General features: G+C 42.9%; 2 non-coding genes across 2 annotated transcripts; one reads left to right on the forward strand and one right to left on the reverse strand.

The window, feature by feature from the left end:
* The first annotated feature begins 8,596 nt into the window (after positions 1 to 8,596).
* On the forward strand, positions 8,597 to 8,668 carry TRNAM-CAU (transfer RNA methionine (anticodon CAU)). Its single transcript has one exon. It is a non-coding gene; the product is annotated as a tRNA-Met (tRNA).
* Positions 8,669 to 20,245: 11,577 nt separating this feature from the next.
* TRNAM-CAU (transfer RNA methionine (anticodon CAU)) lies at positions 20,246 to 20,317 on the reverse strand. The gene has a single exon. It is a non-coding gene; the product is annotated as a tRNA-Met (tRNA).
* Positions 20,318 to 20,556: the final 239 nt, after the last annotated feature.

Genomic DNA, 20,556 nt, shown 5'->3' on the forward strand with positions numbered 1-20,556 from the left:
AGTGATTCTTCAACAGAGTGATATTCCTAAAAATGATATATAACACAATATATCAAAAAGTTTTTTTTTTCCTTATGAGCACCTTGTTAATCATCTTCAAAAAGGATGTTACAACACAACCAAACATCCAGTTTTCATCCTTGCAATCTGTTGGAGGTCCAGGTGTATGCATACAAAGTTTGGGGCTGCTGGGTTTCATGGCTTTGGAGCTATGGAGGAGACAGACGGGCGGACGGACACTGTCTTTTATTATTGTAGATATACCAGCAGAAGTGGACAAAAATTTTCAGTCCCCACGTTAAAGTTGCATACAGAGAAACGATCCCATATAAAGGGAGGGGTGCTTTGCGCCTCTCTTTGATTATTCAAGATGGCATAACATACTTCAGAAAGTAAGAAGAAAAAAATATTCAACCCTAATGGGATTTGAACCTACACATAGGAGTCTGATGCTTTATGCATTAGGCCATTAATTCAGCACATTTGATTGAGGTAATAACATTTTGAATAGTTATAAAGTGCGTATATATTTTTATATATTTATTTGTGCGTATATATTTTTATATATTTATTTATGTGTATATATTTATATATATTTAATTTTAAAGCAAAAACTATAGCACTTTGGTGGAATTTGTTTCGAAAGCCATTAACTAGACCCATTGGCCGATATATATTCCAGGTTTCAGCTAGTTTCAATGTATAGCCCTTGAGATATGAGCACCATCACATTTTGGATGGACAGACAAATGGACGGACAGACAGCCACCAATGTGATTTTGAGGGTTTTCTAAATAAAACTCAACAATGTGCAAACAGATGTTGCTGAAATTTGGAACATATTACCTCGATGTACAAAGCATTTACTTCTGAAATTTGCTGCCGATTTCGTCCATTAGAAGCCGAGAAACGTATTTTCAGTCCCCATGTTAAAGCTGCATACAGAGAAACTATCCCTTATATAAATGGAAGGGCGCTTTGCGCCTCCCTTTGATTTAATAGACACCTCCGGTTTCGCGATCGAGGTGGCGAATTTTGTTCTCTCCCAGCATCCAAAGTTAAGTTGTTTTTCCATTTGTGTGTTTGTCAAATTTCCACTCGTTATTTTATCGTCTTTGCGTTATTGTTTGTTTCTAGTTCGTTTTGGTTTGAATTTCCTGTAACTCGTAATAAATTAATCGTTTCTGTTTGCCCCGTCTGTTTGCCTTGTAGCCTGAGGCTTCCCCCGTCGAAGTTTGTTCACTTAAGTTCCTTCCTTCGCTGTTTTTGCTTGGTTTTTAGATTTTTCCCTTCTCCCCCGAACTTCTCCGAACATCTAATCTTTGTCTAACGTTGTTTAACCCCCGCCCCCTCAACCACCCCCCCCCAAAACAACATTAATTTTCCTTTCTCCACGTGTGCTGTTGTCTCATCGTGTGCTTCTGTCCATGTGCGCTGTGTAGCCCCGCCCCCATTATCTCCTTGCCTTCCACCTTTTGCCCTGTTCACGTGACACGTGGTTGTCCCTCGAGGCCCTCTCCCCGTTGGTATTTTTGTGAATATAAGATTGTTCTTCACGATTTTGTTTAAATATGTTTAAACTTTCCCCTGCAGTGTTTTATTCAGTCGTATATTACAACACGCTGATTTTCTTCCTATTTAAAAGGCTTTTTTCAATTTCCTCTTCAACTCATTCGACTTCAAAAAAATATTCAATCTCTTATAATTCTTCCTCACTACATGCTCTAAATTCACATTCATTCCACCCCTCCTCTATCGTTCTAAAATGGATCTCTAACTTGAAAATCACAATAAACCCAATTTGTTACAAATGTTCGTCTTTCATTAATCATCCACTTTCTAAACTCCCCCCTTGCCCCTCCCCTCCAAATCTCCTCCCTTGCCCCTCCCCTCTTAAACTCTCCCCTTGCCCCTCCCCTCCTAAACTCCCCCCTCACCCCTCCCCTTCAAAACTCCACCCCAACCCCTCCCCTTCAAATCTCCCCCCTACCATCCCTCTCCAATTCTCCCCCTCCCCCCTCCTCCTCAAAGCTGCCTCCTCCCCACTTCGTCGCCCTTCTATCTCATACCTCCACCTCCCCCAAAATTATACATTCCTCTGTCTGTCCCCTGCCCTCAAACAAACACTCACTGTTCCTCATCCCATCACCATCAAACCTTTCGTCCTCCTCATCCTTCCCTTTCTTGTAACTCTTCTATAATCTCTGACACACTATCAACTGCTCTCCCGACCTACCCCTCTCATCCTTCATCTGACCCTACCCCTCCACTCCCCCACCCCCCTGCACCTGATGCCCCCCCTCTCTCCTCATTAACGGTATGGACCTCAAACATCCGGGGCCTTCGCTCAAACCTGATTGATCTCTCCATTCAGGTTGCTTCTGACAATTCAGACTTGCTCGGCTCAACAGAAACTTTCCTCCTTCAAGATGTCTCCGATTCCTTCATATCTCTTCCTGGTTACTCCCTCCTCTGGTGTGACAGTTCTGAGCCTCATCCTGGTGGTGGGATTGCTATCTTTATCAAAAACTCTCTTCCTCACTCTCCTTGCACTGCCCTCTCTCCACCCCACCCCCAGGAGTACCTATGGTTCCGGCTTCCTCTCCGCTCCCACCTTTTGTTAAGATGTGTTCTGTACCGTCCTCCAAACAGTGATGACTCCATTTACATGTTGCTGTCTGACAACATGGACCAATTTCTATCAACTCATTCCATCTCTCTCTTCCTCATATGTGACGACTTCAACTGTCATCAGGCCAGCTGGCTGGGTGTGGGTTTCTCTCTCACCAGACATGGCACCTCAGCAAAAGACTTCTGCGACAAATTGGGACTGACACAATCTGTCAATTTCCCGACGCAGACCTCAGTCAATGGAGCATCTTCTCTTCTAGACTTGGTTATGACAAACTTCTCTGCAAATGTTTGCTGCTCTTCTTCTGCTCCAATCGGTTCTTCTGACCATGTGCTTGTTAAAGTGGACATCTTTCTGGCCATTCTCAGAGAGCCTCCTCAGCGTCGACGAGTCTGGCATTTCACTCAGGCCGACTGGCACGGTCTTCAAGCATCAATCAATCATCTGGACTAGTCTCCCATCTCTAATGCCTCTGACATCAATTCTTCCTGGGAATTCTTCCAAAGCAAACTGCTCTCTCTCATGCACAGATTTATCCCATCTCATCTTCAGTTGTCTTACCCTTCCTCCCGTCCATGGTACACTGATTCTTGTGGTGAGGCAGTTGCCCTGAAACAAGCGTTACGCCTCGGTCCCCCGTCGGTGAAGTGATGTGAGTTGACAAAGTTTAAGACGCAGAAAACATGCTATGATATGACATTTCGATCACAAGGTTCAGACATACATGGAGGTGGCTATATTGGATTTTGACGTGGCCACCCAATTTTCAATAGCGTTCTTCCTTATGCCTAGATACACCCACACGCCAGATTAGAAGTTGGTACTTCGCTTATTTTTCAAGATATTCCGCTCACAAGGTTCAGACATACATGGCGGCGGCCATCTTGGATTTTGACGTGGCGACCCAATTTTCAATAGCGTTCTTCCTTGTGCCTAGATACACCCAAACACCAGATTAGAAGTTGGTGCTTTGCTTATTTTTCAAGATATTACGCTCACAAGGTTCAGACATATATATGGTGGCGGCCATCTTGGATTTTGACGTGGCGACCCAATTTTCAATAGCGTTCGTCCTTATGCAGAGATACACCCACACACCAGATTAGAAGTTGGTACTTCGCTTATTTTTCAAGATATTCATCTCACAAGGTTCAGACATACATGGCGGCGGCCATCTTGGATTTTGACATGGCGACCCAATAGATACACCCACACACCAGATTAGACGTTGGTACTTCGCTTATTGTTCGAGATATTTCGCTCACAAGTTTCAGACATATATATGGTGGCGGCCATCTTGGATTTTGACGTGGCGACCCAATTTTCAATAGCGTTCGTCCTTTTGCAGAGATACACCCACACACCAGATTAGAAGTTGATACTTCGCTTATTTTTCAAGATATTCATCTTACAAGGTTCAGACATACATGGCGGCGGCCATCTTGGATTTTGACGTGGCGACCCAATTTTCAACAGCATTCTTCCTTATGCCTAGATACACCCACACACCAGATTAGAAGTTGGTACTTCGCTTATTTTTCAAGATATGCAGGTTACAAGGTTCAGACATACATGGCATCAGACATACATGGCGGCGGCCATCTTGGATTTTGACGTGGCGACCCAATTTTAAACAGCGTTCTTGCTTATGCCTCGATACACCCACACACCAGATTAGAAGTTGGTACTTCGCTTATTTTTCAAGATATTTCGCTCACAATGTTCAGACATATATATGGTGGCGGCCATCTTGGATTTTGACCTGGCGACCCAATTTTCAACAGCGTTCGTCCTTATGCAGAGATACACCGACACACCAGATTAGAAGTTGGTACTTCGCTTATTTTTCAAGATATTCATCTCACAAGGTTCAGACATACATGGCGGCGGCCATCTTGGATTTTGACGTGGCGACCCAATTTTCAATAGCGTTCTTCCTTATGCCTAGATACACCCACACACCAGATTAGAAGTTGGTACTTCGCTTATTTTTCAAGATATGCAGGTTACAAGGTTCAGACATACATGGCATCAGACATACATGGCGGCAGCCATCTTGGATTTTGACGTGGCGACCCAATTTTAAACAGCGTTCTTGCTTGTGCATAGATACACCCACACACCAGATTAGACGTTGGTACTTCGCTTATTTTTCGAGATATTTCGCTCACAAGTTTCAGACATATATATGGTGGCGGCCATCTTGGATTTTGACGTGGCAACCCAATTTTCAAAAGCGTTCGTCCTTATGACGAGATACACACACACACCAAATTAGAAGTTGGTACTTCGCTTATTTTTCAAGATATTCATCTCACAATGTTCAGACATACATGGCGGCGGCCATCTTGGATTTTGACGTGGCGACCCAATTTTCAATAGCGTTCTTCCATATGCCTAGATACACCCACACACCAGATTAGAAGTTGGTACTTCGCTTATTTTTCAAGATATGCAGGTTATAAGGTTCAGACATACATGGCATCAGACATACATGGCGGCGGCCATCTTGGATTTTGACGTGGCGACCCAATTTTAAACAGCGTTCTTGCTTATGCCTCGATACACCCACACACCAGATTAGAAGTTGGTACTTCGCCTATTTTTCAAGATATTTCGCTCACAATGTTCAGACATATATATGGTGGCGGCCATCTTGGATTTTGACCTGGCGACCCAATTTTCAACAGCGTTCGTCCTTATGCAGAGATACACCCACACACCAGATTAGAAGTTGGTATTTCGCTTATTTTTCAAGATATTCATCTCACAAGGTTCAGACATACATGGCGGCGGCCATCTTGGATTTTGACGTGGCGACCCAATTTTCAATAGCGTTCTTCCTTATGCCTAGATACACCCACACACCAGATTAGAAGTTGGTACTTCGCTTATTTTTCAAGATATGCAGGTTACAAGGTTCAGACATACATGGCATCAGACATACATGGCGGCAGCCATCTTGGATTTTGACGTGGCGACCCAATTTTAAACAGCGTTCTTGCTTGTGCATAGATACACCCACACACCAGATTAGACGTTGGTACTTCGCTTATTTTTCGAGATATTTCGCTCACAAGTTTCAGACATATATATGGTGGCGGCCATCTTGGATTTTGACGTGGCGACCCAATTTTCAATAGCGTTCTTCCTTATGCCTAGATACACCCACACACCAGATTAGAAGTTGGTACTTCGCTTATTTTTCAAGATATGCAGGTTATAAGGTTCAGACATACATGGCATCAGACATACATGGCGGCGGCCATCTTGTATTTTGACGTGGGTTGCACCCACACACCAAATTCGAATGCGGTCCTTCGCTTACGCACGCACGCACGCACGCCCGCACGCACACACGCACGCACGGACGGACGGACGGACGGACGGACTGACACACGGACGGAGGGGAAAGCCATAGTCCCCCTTTCGCTCCGCTGAGCGACGGGGGACAACAACTTGCCTTTGCCTCTCAGAAGGCAAATCCAACTGAAGGCAATCTCAGTTCCTTCCACCAAGCTCGGAACAAGTGTATGTCTACCCTCAGGAGTGTCAGGAAGCACGATCTCTCCACTCTCAAGACCGAACTCTAAAACCTGTCTCCCTATTCCAAATCCTGGTGGCATCTGGTCAAATCCATTTCTGGTGTTTGTTCCCCCTCCATCCCCTCCCTTACCTCAAATGGCTACACAGTTGACACCGCACGTGACAAAGCCGAATGCCCCAACTCTGTGTTTGCCTCAAAATGTTGTGTCCCAAACCCATCTCTCTCTGTTCCCACCTTACCCAGTCGAATCCAACTGCTCCTGGAGTCTGTGTCCTTCTCTCCTGACAAGGTGGAGAAGTTTTTGTCAAACCTCGACTCTGATTCTGCAACTGGACCAGACGGCATCAGCCCACGGGTCCTAAAATCCTGCTCTGCCGCTCCATCTCACCCTCTCTCTGTTCTTTTCACCCTCTCTTTTGCTCAAGGTCATCTGCCAGCATCTTGAAAATCAGAAAACATTACCGCTTTACACAACAAAGGTGCAAAAACAGATCCTTCCAGCTACAGACCAATCAGCCTACTCCCAATTATCAGCAAAGTCATGGAATCCATCATTGCTTCGGATATCAAATCCTTCCTCTTCTCCAATGGCTTGATCTCTGATCATCAATTTGGATTCAGACCAGGTCATTCGACTCTGGACATGTTGCTTCTGCTGTCTCAACAATGGATGGAGGTCCTCAATGCCAAACAGCAAATCAGAGCTGTCTCCCTTGACATATCACGTGCCTTCGATACGGTCTGGCACCCAGCTCTGCTCACCAAACTCTCCTCCTATGGTAGCCATGGAAATCTCCATCCATGGCTTCCGGACTTCCTCTCTGGTTGTAGTCAACGTGTGACCCTGAATGGATTTCTCTCATCTCCCCTTCCTGTTCTGGCTGGAGTTCCCCAAGGTAGTGTTCTGGGCCCTGTGCTTTTTCTGGTCTTCATCAATGATCTCTCCGACTCTCTTGAAAATCCTCTCTATCTCTTTGCTGATCACTCCACTCTCTGCCGCTCCATTCCTCATCCCTCAGATCGGCAGTCTGCAGCCTCCTCTCTCTCTGCAGACCTGGGCAAAATCACAGACTGGTCAAACAAGTGGAACATGTCTTTCAATCCTGACAAATCTCACACTCTCACTATGTCTCTCCGAAAAGACCGACTGGAAAACCCTCCCATCTACTTTCTCAAAAATCCTCTCCAAGAAGTTCTGTCACTCAAGCTTTTGGGTCTCACTATCTGCCATGATCTTTCTTGGGAAACCACATTTCCAAGCTGGCCTCCAAAGCCAGTCGCCGACTGGGCATCCTCCGTCGTGCGAAGTCCTTCTTTGGCACACCTGAGCTCCTCACCACATACAAGGCTATCATCCGCAGCTCCAAAACTGCCAAAATCTAGGCTCTCTGCTCACCTTCACTCTTTCATTCCTCTTTTCTCCCGCCTCTGGAACAAACTCCCCCACTCCCTTCAATCCCACTCCTCCCTCCAGGTCTTTAAAACAGCTGTTCACCACCATCTCTTATCTCCCCCCTTCCAAAACCTTGATCTTTTCTACCCCCGCTAATTCACCCCAGATCCACTATTTTAAAATTCCAACTTCTTTCCTGGAAATTCTTGCAGTGTCCATCTGTTTTATACCTCTCCCACCTCCCCCCAAGCCCTCTCCCTCCCACAGTTCTCTCGATGTCCCTGCTTGCAAATGTTGTGTTTGTGCCCTTCCCCCTCTCTTCCCATATTGTCTACCGCTCCCCTTATTTTGTGTTTTATGTGTCGGTTTGACTTTTTGTGTGATTAATGTTGGCTCGTGCACGAGCCTCGATCTTGTGTTCCAAAAAAAATAATATATATATATATATATATAACCTCTTGTCCATCTATGCCACCCTGCCTGCGGTTATATCAGAACGAGCTGATTCGTCACACGGATTGCTTGAGGAATGGATATCTTCAGTATGAAAGCTAAATGTTCAATGGTTTTTGACATAACACATGCACAAAAGTACATGGACATAACACATGCACAAAAGTACATGGACAGATGGTCGGTCGGTCGGGTGGTCGATCGGAGCTAATTTTAATGTCACCCGTGTTCGACCTTGTCGGAGGGGTTGGGGACAAAATGGAAAAAAATTATAAAGTACATTTTCAAGACCATCCCGCAGAAAATTGCCCACCGAAGGTGGACTAAGAAGGTTACCCAATGGGAGTGCCCACAAGAACAAGCATTATCATATGTTCACATGACAAAACATATGTCTGCAGCACAGGTAAGATAGACCAAGTTAGGTAAAAGGTAACCTCCTTTAATGTTGAGGTTCACTCAGACTGTGTTAAATTGTAAAAGTGACAAAAATTATTGAAAAACTTTACTTGATGCTAAAACAAAGAACAGGTTTTATTATTGAAATGAGAGCAAATTAATGAAGTAAGTAAGCAGAGTGGCGCAGCGGAAGCGTGCTGGGCCCATAACCCAGAGGTCGATGGATCGAAACCATCCTCTGCTAATTCATTATTTTATAAAAATGGTATTTCGGACAGGAAGTTGTTATTTCTGCAATGTGATTCCCCAATCACTTTTACCGCTTTGTCGCACGTCTGCAAGAGCTTCGCGTTGCTGTTGGAGTTCATGTTAGGGGTCCATTTTTGAATTTTGAAATGTGCACCCATTGGTAGAACAGCTGCCTGACCACACCCACATCTGCCGCTTGACTCCACCCATCATAGCACCGAGCCGAAATTATGGAAATCAAGCATGCCGTCATGATACGTAATCAAGCATTATGATACGCAAAAAATTCTTTTTAACTATTGCCAACTATACTATCATGGCCATAACGTGTTATTTAAAAACAGCGTTATGTAATTTTTGAACGGCCAAATATTGGGGTGAAGAAATCTGTGACCGTGTGATAAATCAGCTTATTCTGATATAACCAATTGGAGGATGACATGAGTGGATAAGTGATGTCAAGTTAATTTTTAATATCGCATTAAATGTGTTTCCCAATCGCGCTGTTCATCTTTTAAGAGTGCTTTAAATGTGCATTTCCTAATCGTGCTGTTCATCTTTTAAGAGTGCTTTAAATGTGTGTGTCCGAATCGCATTGTTCATCTTTGAAGTGCTTTAAATGTGTGTTTCCCTGTCTTGTTTCATCTTTTAAGAGTGCTTTAAATGTGTGTTTCCTAATCGTGCTGGTCATCTTTTAAGAGTGCTTTAATTGTGCATTCCCATTATCGTGCTGTTCATCTTTTAAGAGTGTTTTAAATGTTTCCTAATCGTGCTGTTCATCTTTAAAGAGTGCTTTAAATGTGTGTTTCCTAATCGCGATTTTCATCTTTTGAGAGTGCTTTAAATGTTTGTTTCCTAATCGTGCTGTTCATCTTTTAAAAGTTTTTTTTATATGTGCGTTTCCTAATCTCAGTCGAGGCTTGTGTAAGAGTTAACACATCGAACATATTATTAAGGGAGCAGGAGACAAGAAAGGGAGAGAGAGGGAAGCACAACAACGGTAGAGAACAGCGACATCGGGAGATCTGTGGAAGGGAGAGGGATGGAGCAGGGTACACGGCATAAACAAGATGGACACGACAAGGATTTTCAGGAAAGAAATCATTATTTGAAAAAGGTGGATTTGGAGTTTATTAATGGGGGTAGAAAAGATCAAGGTTTGGATAAGAGATGGTGGTGGACAGCTGTTTTGAAAACCTGGAGGGAGCAATGGCAGATTATAATGGGAACAAATAGGGCATTTGATCCCAGCCTCAGATCTTGACCAGCCAAAAAAAATTGAATGAATAAAATATTTCATGCTGTTTCTCTTTTTACAAACAAAAATAGCTGTCTGGACATGGTCCAAACTTGGTAATCTGTTCTGTTAGATGTAATAAAATAACTATAATCAGGGGTTCAGATAACTACGACACAACGGTAGTCGTTCTTGGTAAAAATAAACAAAAAAATCAAATGCGTACTTCAAAGATGCTAAGAAATCACAAAACCGTACAACCACAACAGAGACTTTTGATGGAAGGTTTTCTCAGCTAGTGCAGGTAAGATATTCTTCTGTGATAATTCTGATATACAATACTGCACTGTGATTTCAAAATTTATGTGTACAAAATTAAGTTTATAAATTGTAACTTATAAGATTTTTTTGAAATAGGACTGTGGGTCCTGAAGCTCACATGGATGAGGAGCAACAGTCACTCAAACCCCCCACAAACCTCCTCAGACCCTGATATTTTAAATGCATTGAACAAACTTTGGTGCATCATGGGCGATGAAGATTGTAATCAAGTTTCATTGAAATTGTGTGTATAGTTTCAGGGAAGAGAGCACATACTTTTTTTTTGGGGGGGGGGTTAAAAAGTCAAAATTTAAAAAGCGAATGTTTCGTCAAACAGGTCAAACAGCGAGTGTCTCCTCTCGAGCGGACGTTCTGAGAGAGCGCAGACAGAGGAATAAGAATGGTACGATAAATACTAAGTATAGAGGCGCTTTAAAAATGGGAAAAATTTTAAAATGGTTAAAGTTTAACATTATATAAGTGTGCAGGTACTCAATTAAATGAGGGAAAAAAACGTATTTTATTAATATAACTCCTTCATCTCTAAATCTAAATAAGCCAGAGAGACGAGAGATTATTTGCTCAACCTCAGACAACCTGTACTCCTGGGGTGGCACTCATGTTGAGACTGACCCCAAAAAATTCTTTTCCCCGGGCTCTGGCAAGTCTTAATCCGGCACTGGGAGGGAGGAGTGAGATTGAAGAGAATGTGGGAGTTTGTTCCAGAGGCGGGAAAAAAGAGAAATGAAAGAGTGAAGGTGAGCAGAGAGTCTTGATTTTGGCAGTTTCACCAGATCAGGATTGCGAGCACATCTTTTGCGTCCTGCAGGAATACTTGGGGGACAAAGCACAGACAGAGCTGGCCCCACATCGCTACAGAGGCACAGGATTGCTTCAACTGAGGGTAATGACTGTATGTGAGTGTTTGCATTGTCATGATTTACACCAATCAAAATACAAACTTTATTTTGCATAAATGTATTTGTGATATTGGTGATATTACATTTTCATAAGCAATTGAAATTGAAGATTCAAGTTAATAAATTTGTTTTTCAATAAATATTTCAAATTTGTTTTCAAAAAGTTTCAAAAAAAACCCCCGAAGGACAAACATACGAGAGGGATAGTGCAGCCTGGAAGTTTGGTACAATTTCACAAAAGTTTGAGGGAATAGTTCAGTGAGAAAACAGGACAACACAGTCACTCATGCACAGATGCCACATCAGACACTATATTATGCATATTTACCTTCGCAAGAGGAGAGGGTATTGCATTTGAGTCCGTTTGTTACTTGCCGGAAAAGATTCCGGCAAGTACGTTGATCGATTGGTTTGTTACTTGCCGGAAAAGATTCATCCTTTGCCGGAAAAGATTTCGGCAAGTATGTTGATCGGTTGGTTTGTCTGTCTGTCTGTCTGTCTGTTTGTTCTTTGCGCAGCACTCATGGCCGGATTGGCCACAGGGCATTTGGGCAATGCCCGGTGGGCTGGGACCGCTGGGTAAAAAATGGGCCGCTGGGCCGGGTAAAAAAAACTGCTGAAAAAATTTTTGTCACGGAAAACTTCTGCCTCCATCCCCGGGGATTCCCCGCTAAATATCAAAAGTTCAAAAGGTCGCCCCTGACGCCTCATTATAATTACTAGCAACGGTACCGCCCAGTAACACGTACCAGAGAAAACAACTCGTTTGCGCAATGGGCTCTCCAATATTCGATGTGTTCACGGTTTGAATTACGTAACGTAACGTTTGTGACGATGTTTGTGACTTTTGTGTTCACGGTAGTGTTTGATGTGACGGTGTGAACGTAATTTCGTAATGTTTTTCGTTTTTATTTTCGTAATCGTTTAATGAACGTTTAATGAACGTTCAATGAGCGTAAGAATAATGTTTAATGATCATTAGATGAATGAATGAATGAATTAATGTTTAGAATAATGCCATGGCGTCGCGTTGGCAGCAGTGACAATATAAAAATGTTTGCCAAAGAACTTCAAAGAGAGAAAAGGTACTTTTATCAGCAATGTCGTGTATCCTGAAGTTCTAAGCTGAAGAAGAGGTACCGTACAAAATCATTCAATTTTTTTTCCGAAAGAAAAGCGTACAGTTGATATCACTAATCACGATTTGAAAGACGATGGAATAATATTTACCGATATGAACAGTGATGTGGGTTTTTTAAATTGAAATTCTAAAAATACTGTTTAGATTTTGATGATTTGCATGTGATATTTAACGGATGTTAAAATTAATCGTGCCTCCTAATTGAAGCCCCGCCCTTAGGGCAGGTACCGTTGCTCGTCATATGTAATGGCGACTCAACAATTTTTACCGCTTTGCTTTGAAGAACGGGAATGAAGGGGGATGAGCGTGTTAATATGTCTGGTTGAAGGCTGTGGGCTGTGAGGTGAGGGGGCTTGAAGCCAGATTTTAATCTTACAGCCGCCATGTTGGTGCTCACTGTCATTGCGATGCGAAGCGAAAGACGCCTCAGAGCTGTTACATTCACAATCGCTATGTCGTATGTACTCCCGATATGTGTTTCCTTCATTGTAAAAACTACCAAATCAACAGTTAAAAGGATTTTGAGCCGATAGGCCAAGTAAGTTTAGATAGGTCTACTGACTACTGATCTAGTATTGATAACAATGTCGCGAACTCACTTACGATGCTAATTTTTTTTTGTTTTTCAGCATCTGTATCTGTAACCAACAATGGATAAAGCAAACCAGAAGAGAAGAAAAGGAGGTGCTGAGAAGGAACGTGATCGAAAGAAAAAGAAACTGTCAGATAGTGCTTCAAAGTGCAGAAACCTTTTGGATCTGTTCAAGAGTACTAATACTGGGCCTGGTGAAGTCACTGAACACGGGGATAAGGATACTGAATCGGTAGCTGGAACATCAGCAGCTGAATTGGTAGATGATCATTTGGCAGCTGAATCAGTAGATGACCAATTGGCAGCTGAATCGGCAGAATTGGTGCAAATTTGTGAACACGAACAGGTGCAGTCAGCTGAGAGAGATGTACCTGCTGCAGCTGCTACACTTGCAGAGGAGGGATACCCCTTGATTAACTACTTTAAGAAACCATGTAGAGATGAAGATTGTTTGCTGTTTTGGAATTTATCACCCCAATCAAAAAACTGACAACCGAGTGGTCAAGAGGTGTTTCATGCGAAACGATGGTACAAACAGATGGTGGTTGTCATACAACAAGGACAATCATTCTCTTCACTGTTCAGTGTGCTTGGCGTTTTCCAGCACCTCAGACTGGTCCACGTTCATCGAGGGAATGACTGACTGGCGACATGTACATACACATGTTGAAGAACATGAACGCTCTTCTTTTCATTTGAGATGCTCTACAGCATACCTGGTAGATCGACAACAGTCCAGCGTTTCTCACCTGCTCGCACATAGCCATCATGATGAGGTTAGAAAGAGACGACAAGTGATGGAAAGAGTTGTGGATGTGGTCAAACTCATAGGTAAGAGGGGACTGAGCTACAGAGGAAGTAATGAAGAAGCAGCATACACACTTGACAATGAGGAGATCGACCATGGTACATTTCTGGAAGTTGTAAAACAACTTGGGAAGTATGATTCCTGCACAGCCAATCATCTCTCTCACGTTGTCCAGAACAGCAAGAAGCAACATGAGAAGGCAAAGAGTTCACGAGGTCGAGGCTCCTTGGTAACTTTGCTGTCTAAAACTACAGTGAATTATGTTATCACAGTTATCTGGGATAAGATATGTCAGTGAATTTCTGAAGAAGTAACAGACATGTTTGCTGTGGAAATTGATACCACTCAAGACATCTCAACACAAGACCAGTGCTCTGTTGTTCTTAAATATGTTGATAGCACTGGCACTATCCAAGAAAGATTAGTGAGTGTGGTGAAATGTGAGGAATCCACTGGCGAAGCTTTTGTGCAACTTGTTTCTGAAGTCTTGTTCGGACTGAATCTTGGCCTCAAGAACTGTGTTGGAAACTCAACTGATGGTGCAGCAAACATGCAGGGGTGCTACAAAGGCTTCAGTACTCTGCTATCAAAGGAAGCTCCAATGCAGATCCATGTTTGGTGCCACGCACATGTGTTAAATCTCGTTGTGACCGAAGATACAAGTGTTGTGGTGACTAGCGCATCACTGTTCTCACTACTGAATGACATTTTCGGGAATCTTATCAGCGAATGAACATCTCGAGTCGACACTCCACTACTGTGAAACGAATGGGAACTATCGGAGAAACTAATGGTGGTCAAAGGGTGCTGCCATGAAGAAGGTTTTTGGTTCATTCAACAACCCAACTGGAGCGCTTTTCATGGAAGTTATCACCACTCTTAATGCCATACTAGTTGCTGACCAGATCCAAGCAGCTGTTAAGGCCAAGGTGAATGGATACATTGCCAGTCTCCTGCAGTTTGAAACAATTCTGACTGCACAAGTATACCTGCAAGTATTCTCCCGCACTACAGCGCGCTCCAAGTATCTACAAACTGTGCAATTGGATCTGATGACTGTGCACCGGATGGTGGATGAATTGCTAGAGAATATGCAGATGCTATGGGATGACATCCAAGCTTGTCATGATGCAGCTGCAAAGTTTGTTCAATGGGCTAATGACCAGCTGGATGAAATGGATGTAAATCTTGTTATGGAAGAGTCCCTTCCTATAAAACAGCAAAGACAGCACAAACGTATTGATGGCGAACTGTCCATAGATGAGGCTACATCAGCTTCTGACCCAGTAAAGAAGTATCGTATTGAAGTGTACAACCGAATAGTGGACACTATTGTGAGCAGCATTGAGCAGCGGTTTGACAGATCAGCAACATCAACATTGTTTGCTGATCTCTCACTTCTTCACTCAAGGAACTTTGATCAAGTGCCATCGGGAGCTATGGAAGAGCTGCATAAACATTTGCTGAGATTTGATGATGGTGTCACTGCGGAACAACTACGAAAAGAACTGCGAAGCCTTGGAGAACAGTGGTCAACACTGAAACAATCAGTAGCAGATGCTTATACAGTGCAGGAGGACAGTGAGTCTGAACTGGACAGGAAGACTCTGCCAAGTACAGGTAAGTCATGTAAAGCCTGTCCTCTCTGCTGCTACAAGGTGCTCCTCAAGTTGAACCTCTTCACTGATGCCTACAAGAGCATTGGGTTTGCCTACAAGATGCTGCTAACGCTGCCTGTGTCACAAGTGGCATGTGAATGGTCTTTCTCTGCTTTGAAGAGAATCAAAAGCAGTCTGCGAAGTACAATGACACAAGAACATATTGAGGTGTTCATGTTGATGTCTGTGGAAAAAGGGATCCTGGCCAAACTTGAAACTAAGGATATCATTGATGATGTGGCTGCCAGAAGCAGCAAACTGCGCAGGGACCTGCTCTCTTAGACATGACATGTGCTTGTGTTACTGAAAATAAATTTAATTTTTAGTGGATTTTATTTAGTTGTTTTTTTTTCAAGCATTTCGTCTATTTTCTCAGATAAGCAACATATAAATGAATAATGGGCCGACCTAGGTGAAGGATGCCCGGGCCGGTTTTAAGACCCAGTCCGCTACTGGCAGCACTACGTCTACACCGTTGCACATAGAATCACCAAACTTTACACACATATTTGTCTTGCCCTGGAATAGACTGGGCCCAATTGATGACGTCATCGGTCATGTGGTTCGGCCGCCATCTTGGAAAAACCGAAAAACTTTGCACCTCTACATCTCCAAAAGTGCTGAACAGAAAAAATTGAGACATGGCTCATTGTAAAGACTCTCCATGGGGAATAAAATATGTTAATGATGACGTCATAGGTCACGTGGTTCGGCTGCCATCTTGGAAAACCCGAAAAAATTAGCACCTCCATATCTCCAAAAGTGCTGAATAGAAAAAATTGAGACATGGCTCATTGTAAAGAACTCTCCATGGGGAATAAAATATGGTAATGATGACGTCATCAGTCACGTGGTTCGGCCGCCATCTTGGAAAAACCGAAAAACTTTGCACCTCCATATCTCTGAAAGTGCTGAATAGAAAAAATTGAGACATGGCTCATTGTAAAGAACTCTCCATGGGGAATAAAATATGTTAATGATGATGTCATCGGTCACGTGATTCGTCCGCCATATTTGTCCTAAATGGCTGATCAAAAAGTAAATTCCGGCAAGTCCTCGGTCTCTGACCGATTTTTCATCTGTCTGTCTGTCTGTCTGTTTGTCTGTTTGCAGCACTACGTCTACACCGTTGCACGTAGAATCGCCAAACCTTACACACATATTTGGCTTGCCCTGGAATAGACTGTGCCCAATTGATGACGTCATCGGTCACGTGGTTCGGCCGCCATCTTGGAAAAACCGAAAAAATTTGCACTTCTATATCTCCGAAAATGCTGAATAGAAAAAATGCAGACATGGCTCATTGTGAAGAACTCTCCATGGGGAATAAAATATGCTGATGATGATGTCATTGGTCACGTGGTTCGGCCGCCATCTTGGAAAAACCGAAAAAATTTGCACCTCTATATCTCCGAAAGTGCTTAATAGAAAAAATTGAGACATGGCTCATTGTAAAGAACTCTCCATGGGGAATAAAATATGTTACTGATGACGTCATCGGTCACGTGGTTCGGCTGCCATATTTGTCCTAAATGGCCGATAAAAAAGTAAATTCCAGCAAGTCCTCGGTCTCTGACTGATTTTTGCATCTGTCTGTTTGCAGCACTACGTCTACACCGTTGCACGTAGAATCGCCAAACTTTGCATACATATTGGTCTTGGCCTGGAATTGACTGTGCCCAATTGATGACGTCATCGGTCACGTGGTTCTGCCGCCATCTTGGAAAAACCGAAAACATTTGCACTTCTATATCTCCGAAAGTGCTGAATAGAAAAAATTGAGACATGGCTCATTGTAAAGAACTCTCCATGGGGAATAAAATGTGTTAATGATGACGTCATCGGTCACGTGGTTCGGCCGCCATCTTGAAAAACCGAAAAACTTTGCACCTCCATGTCTCCGAAAGTGCTGAATAGAAAAATTTGAGACATGGCTTATGGTAAAGAACTCTCCATGGGGAATAAAATATGTTAATGATGACGTCATCGGTCACGTGGTTCAACCGCCATATTTGTCCTAAATGGCCGATAAAAAAGTAAATTCCAGCAAGTCCTCGGTCTCTGACTGATTTTTCATCTGTTTGTCTGTCTGTTTGCAGCACTACGTCTACACCGTTGCACGTAGAATCGCCAAACTTTACACACATATTGGTCTTGGCCTGGAATAGACTGCCCAATTTTTAACTCTCTCGGCCCAAGGCCTCCATTATGACGTCATAATTTGATAATTCGACAAGTACAAAACTTCATCCGATCAAGATGCAATTTCTTGAGCGACATGACGACATAAACTGGTGGAGAAAAAATAATAATGATGACGTCATCGGTCACGTGGTTCGCCCGCCATATTTGTTTTAACACAAAAGCCTTAAAAACCACTGAAAATACAGCCTTACGAGGGTTTGCAATCTCTGATTGCTCTTTTTCTTGTTTGTTTTTGTGATGTTACTCCGCATTTATCCATATTGTGCAGACATTGTGTTCTTGGCGTTATGAATCATCGCATTGGGGGAGGGGGCGTCATATGATCACCAACATGCTGATTTGGATGCCTGCATAATTCCTCAAGAAAGTATAATACTAACTTATCAAGGATCTTCAATCTCTACTTCCTCAATGTGATCAATAATTCTGAAGCTGTTAAGTGATTAATCCTACCTCCCTGAAACAAGAAGGCCTCTTTAAATACAAACTTTGCATGACAATGTCACAGTTTGGTAAAAAGAAGAAAAGAGTTTTATACAACAATGTGTCTTGGAAATGTAACACACTGAAGAATGAAAACCCTTGATCTGAGAATGTCACAAATTTGTGAATTCACATGCACTTTCATGACCAAGTCTGCTGAAGATTGCAGATGGTGCCAACAAATTGGGCCTTTCTGTAAAGTGTGAAATATAATCTCCATTCAGGATAGGTCATTACTTATGCCATCATGAGTTGAGAGCAGTGTTAACGATGGTTATTAAGAGTGAGAAATCCCTGATCGAGTATTTTGTACTATTGGGAGAGCAGTGCAGTGAATAGGTTCACGCATAGGCTAATCGTACTGACACCCGCAGCCAATTCTAAAGTTGTGGGTCATTTGTTATTGGAACGCTGCTCATGAATGCTTTCCTTGTTGAACGGCTAGAGACCTGAGACTAAGCCTTTTTTCCTACCTCAAAGAAATATTACCTTATAAATGTCAACATGAACCATATTAAATGTGTTTGGCTTGTTTTAAAAATTACTTAAGTTTTTTTTTTCCACTTGTACTCTGGTCCACTTTTTCAAGGTGCTGGTGAGTTTGAGTTGTCTCGCCTGGGTTCAAATCTGAATCCAGCTATGAACTGCCACCCTGGTGTTTTGCATGCAGGGTGAGGCATCAACCCGTTTACCTGCATTGCTGGTGGCGGTTCATGAAGCTTCCATTGTGTCTCTGTGGCCGTTCTAAAATTACATAACGTTATTTCTAAATACACATTATGGCCATGGCGGTATAGTTAGCAATAGCGTTTTTTTAGTGATGTTCGTAATTTTTTTTGAGTAATTTACGTTTTTAGCTAACCTGGTACCAAGTTCAGGGGAGCGTATGCGATGGCACGTCGTCCGTCCGCCAGTCCGTCCGTAAACACTTGAAACTTCTTCTCCGAAACCGCCAATGGGATTGCGACCAAATTTGGCACAAATTATATTTGTTGTGTTGTGATTAAAGCTTGTTCACGGCATTAAAACATTTTTTTGGGTCTAAGGGGGTCTACCGGGGGTCAAAGTGGATCCAGGTTTGACCCCACACAATAGGAATTTGCTTTCTTGCCTGAAACTACATGCACTATTTCGATGAAACTTGACCACAACCTTAATCGTCCGTGTTGTACCAAAGTTTGTCCACGGCATTTAAAAAATCTGCTCTTTTTGGCGTCTACAGGGGGGGGGGGGTGGCCCCCCAAAATAGGTATTTGCTTTCTTCTCAGAAACCACACATGCAATTCTGATTAAACTTGTCCAAAACCTTCATCATCCGTGATGTACCAACGTTTGTTCACGGCATTAAAAAAATCTGGCCCTTTGGGAGTCTACCGGGTGGTCAAAGTGAGTCCAGGTTTGAGCCCCCAAAATAGATATTTGCTTTCTTCTCTGAAGCTACACAAACAATTTCGAAGAAACTTCACCAAAACCTTCATCACCCGTGATGTAACAACGTTTGTTGACGGCATTTAAAAAAATCTGCCCTTTTGGGTATCTGCAGGGGGGCTCGCCCCCCAAAATATGTATTTCCTTTTTTCTCAGAAACTACACATGCATTTCTGATGAAGCTTTGACCACAACCTTAGTCACTGGTGTTGTACCAAAGTTTGTTCAAGGCATTGGAAAAATTGGGGTCTGAGGAGGTACACGGGGTTTTTTCAAAATTTTGGGGGGTAGCCCCCAAAATAGGTACTTTTTTTGTTTTTTTTGTTTGTTTAAAGTCTTGTGATTCTACTTTCCGCCCTGTCTTCTAGCAACCATTGAAATTGGTTTAAAATACCTTTAGTCAGTGCAATATACTGTTTATTGTACCAGGTGAGCGCCAGGGGTATTACCCCTATGTTTTTAGTAATTTAATAACGTAATACTTGATTTCCATCATTTTGTTTCGATGGTGTGGTGGGTGGAGTCAAGCCACAGATGTGGGTATGGTCCAACAAATGTCCGACCAATGGGTTCACATTTCAAAATCCAAAAATCGACCTCCATCAATAACTCAAACAGCAACGCGAATCTCTGGGAGAGTCGCAGGTAAAAATAACGCATGACAGAGAAATAATTTTTGTTGTGGAATCACATTGCAGAAGTGGTGAGGAGCGAAGCAACAACTTTCTGTCCAAATAGTAACTTGATGTCCGAAATTCCATTTTTACGAAATAACCAATTAGCAGAGGATGGTTTCGATCCATCGACCTCTGGGTTATGGGCCCAGCACGCTTCCGCTGCGCCACTCTGCTTACTTGCTTCTTTCAAATAACTTTCGTCACTTACAATTTAACATAGTCTGAGTGAACCTCGATGTATAAGGAGGTTATCTTGCCTGCTTCATCTTACGTATGCTCAGGTATATATATATATATATATATATACTAGCAGAAGTACCCGGCGTTGCCGGGCGGGGGAGGGGTGAGGGGCGGACGAGGGGTGGCGAGGGGACGAGGGGAGGGGAGGGGAGAAGGGGAGGGGGGGAAGGAGG

The sequence above is a fragment of the Myxine glutinosa genome, chromosome 2, assembly GCF_964187855.1.
Source record: "Myxine glutinosa chromosome 2, kmMyxGlut1.1, whole genome shotgun sequence".
Taxonomy (NCBI): Eukaryota; Metazoa; Chordata; class Myxini; order Myxiniformes; family Myxinidae; genus Myxine; species Myxine glutinosa.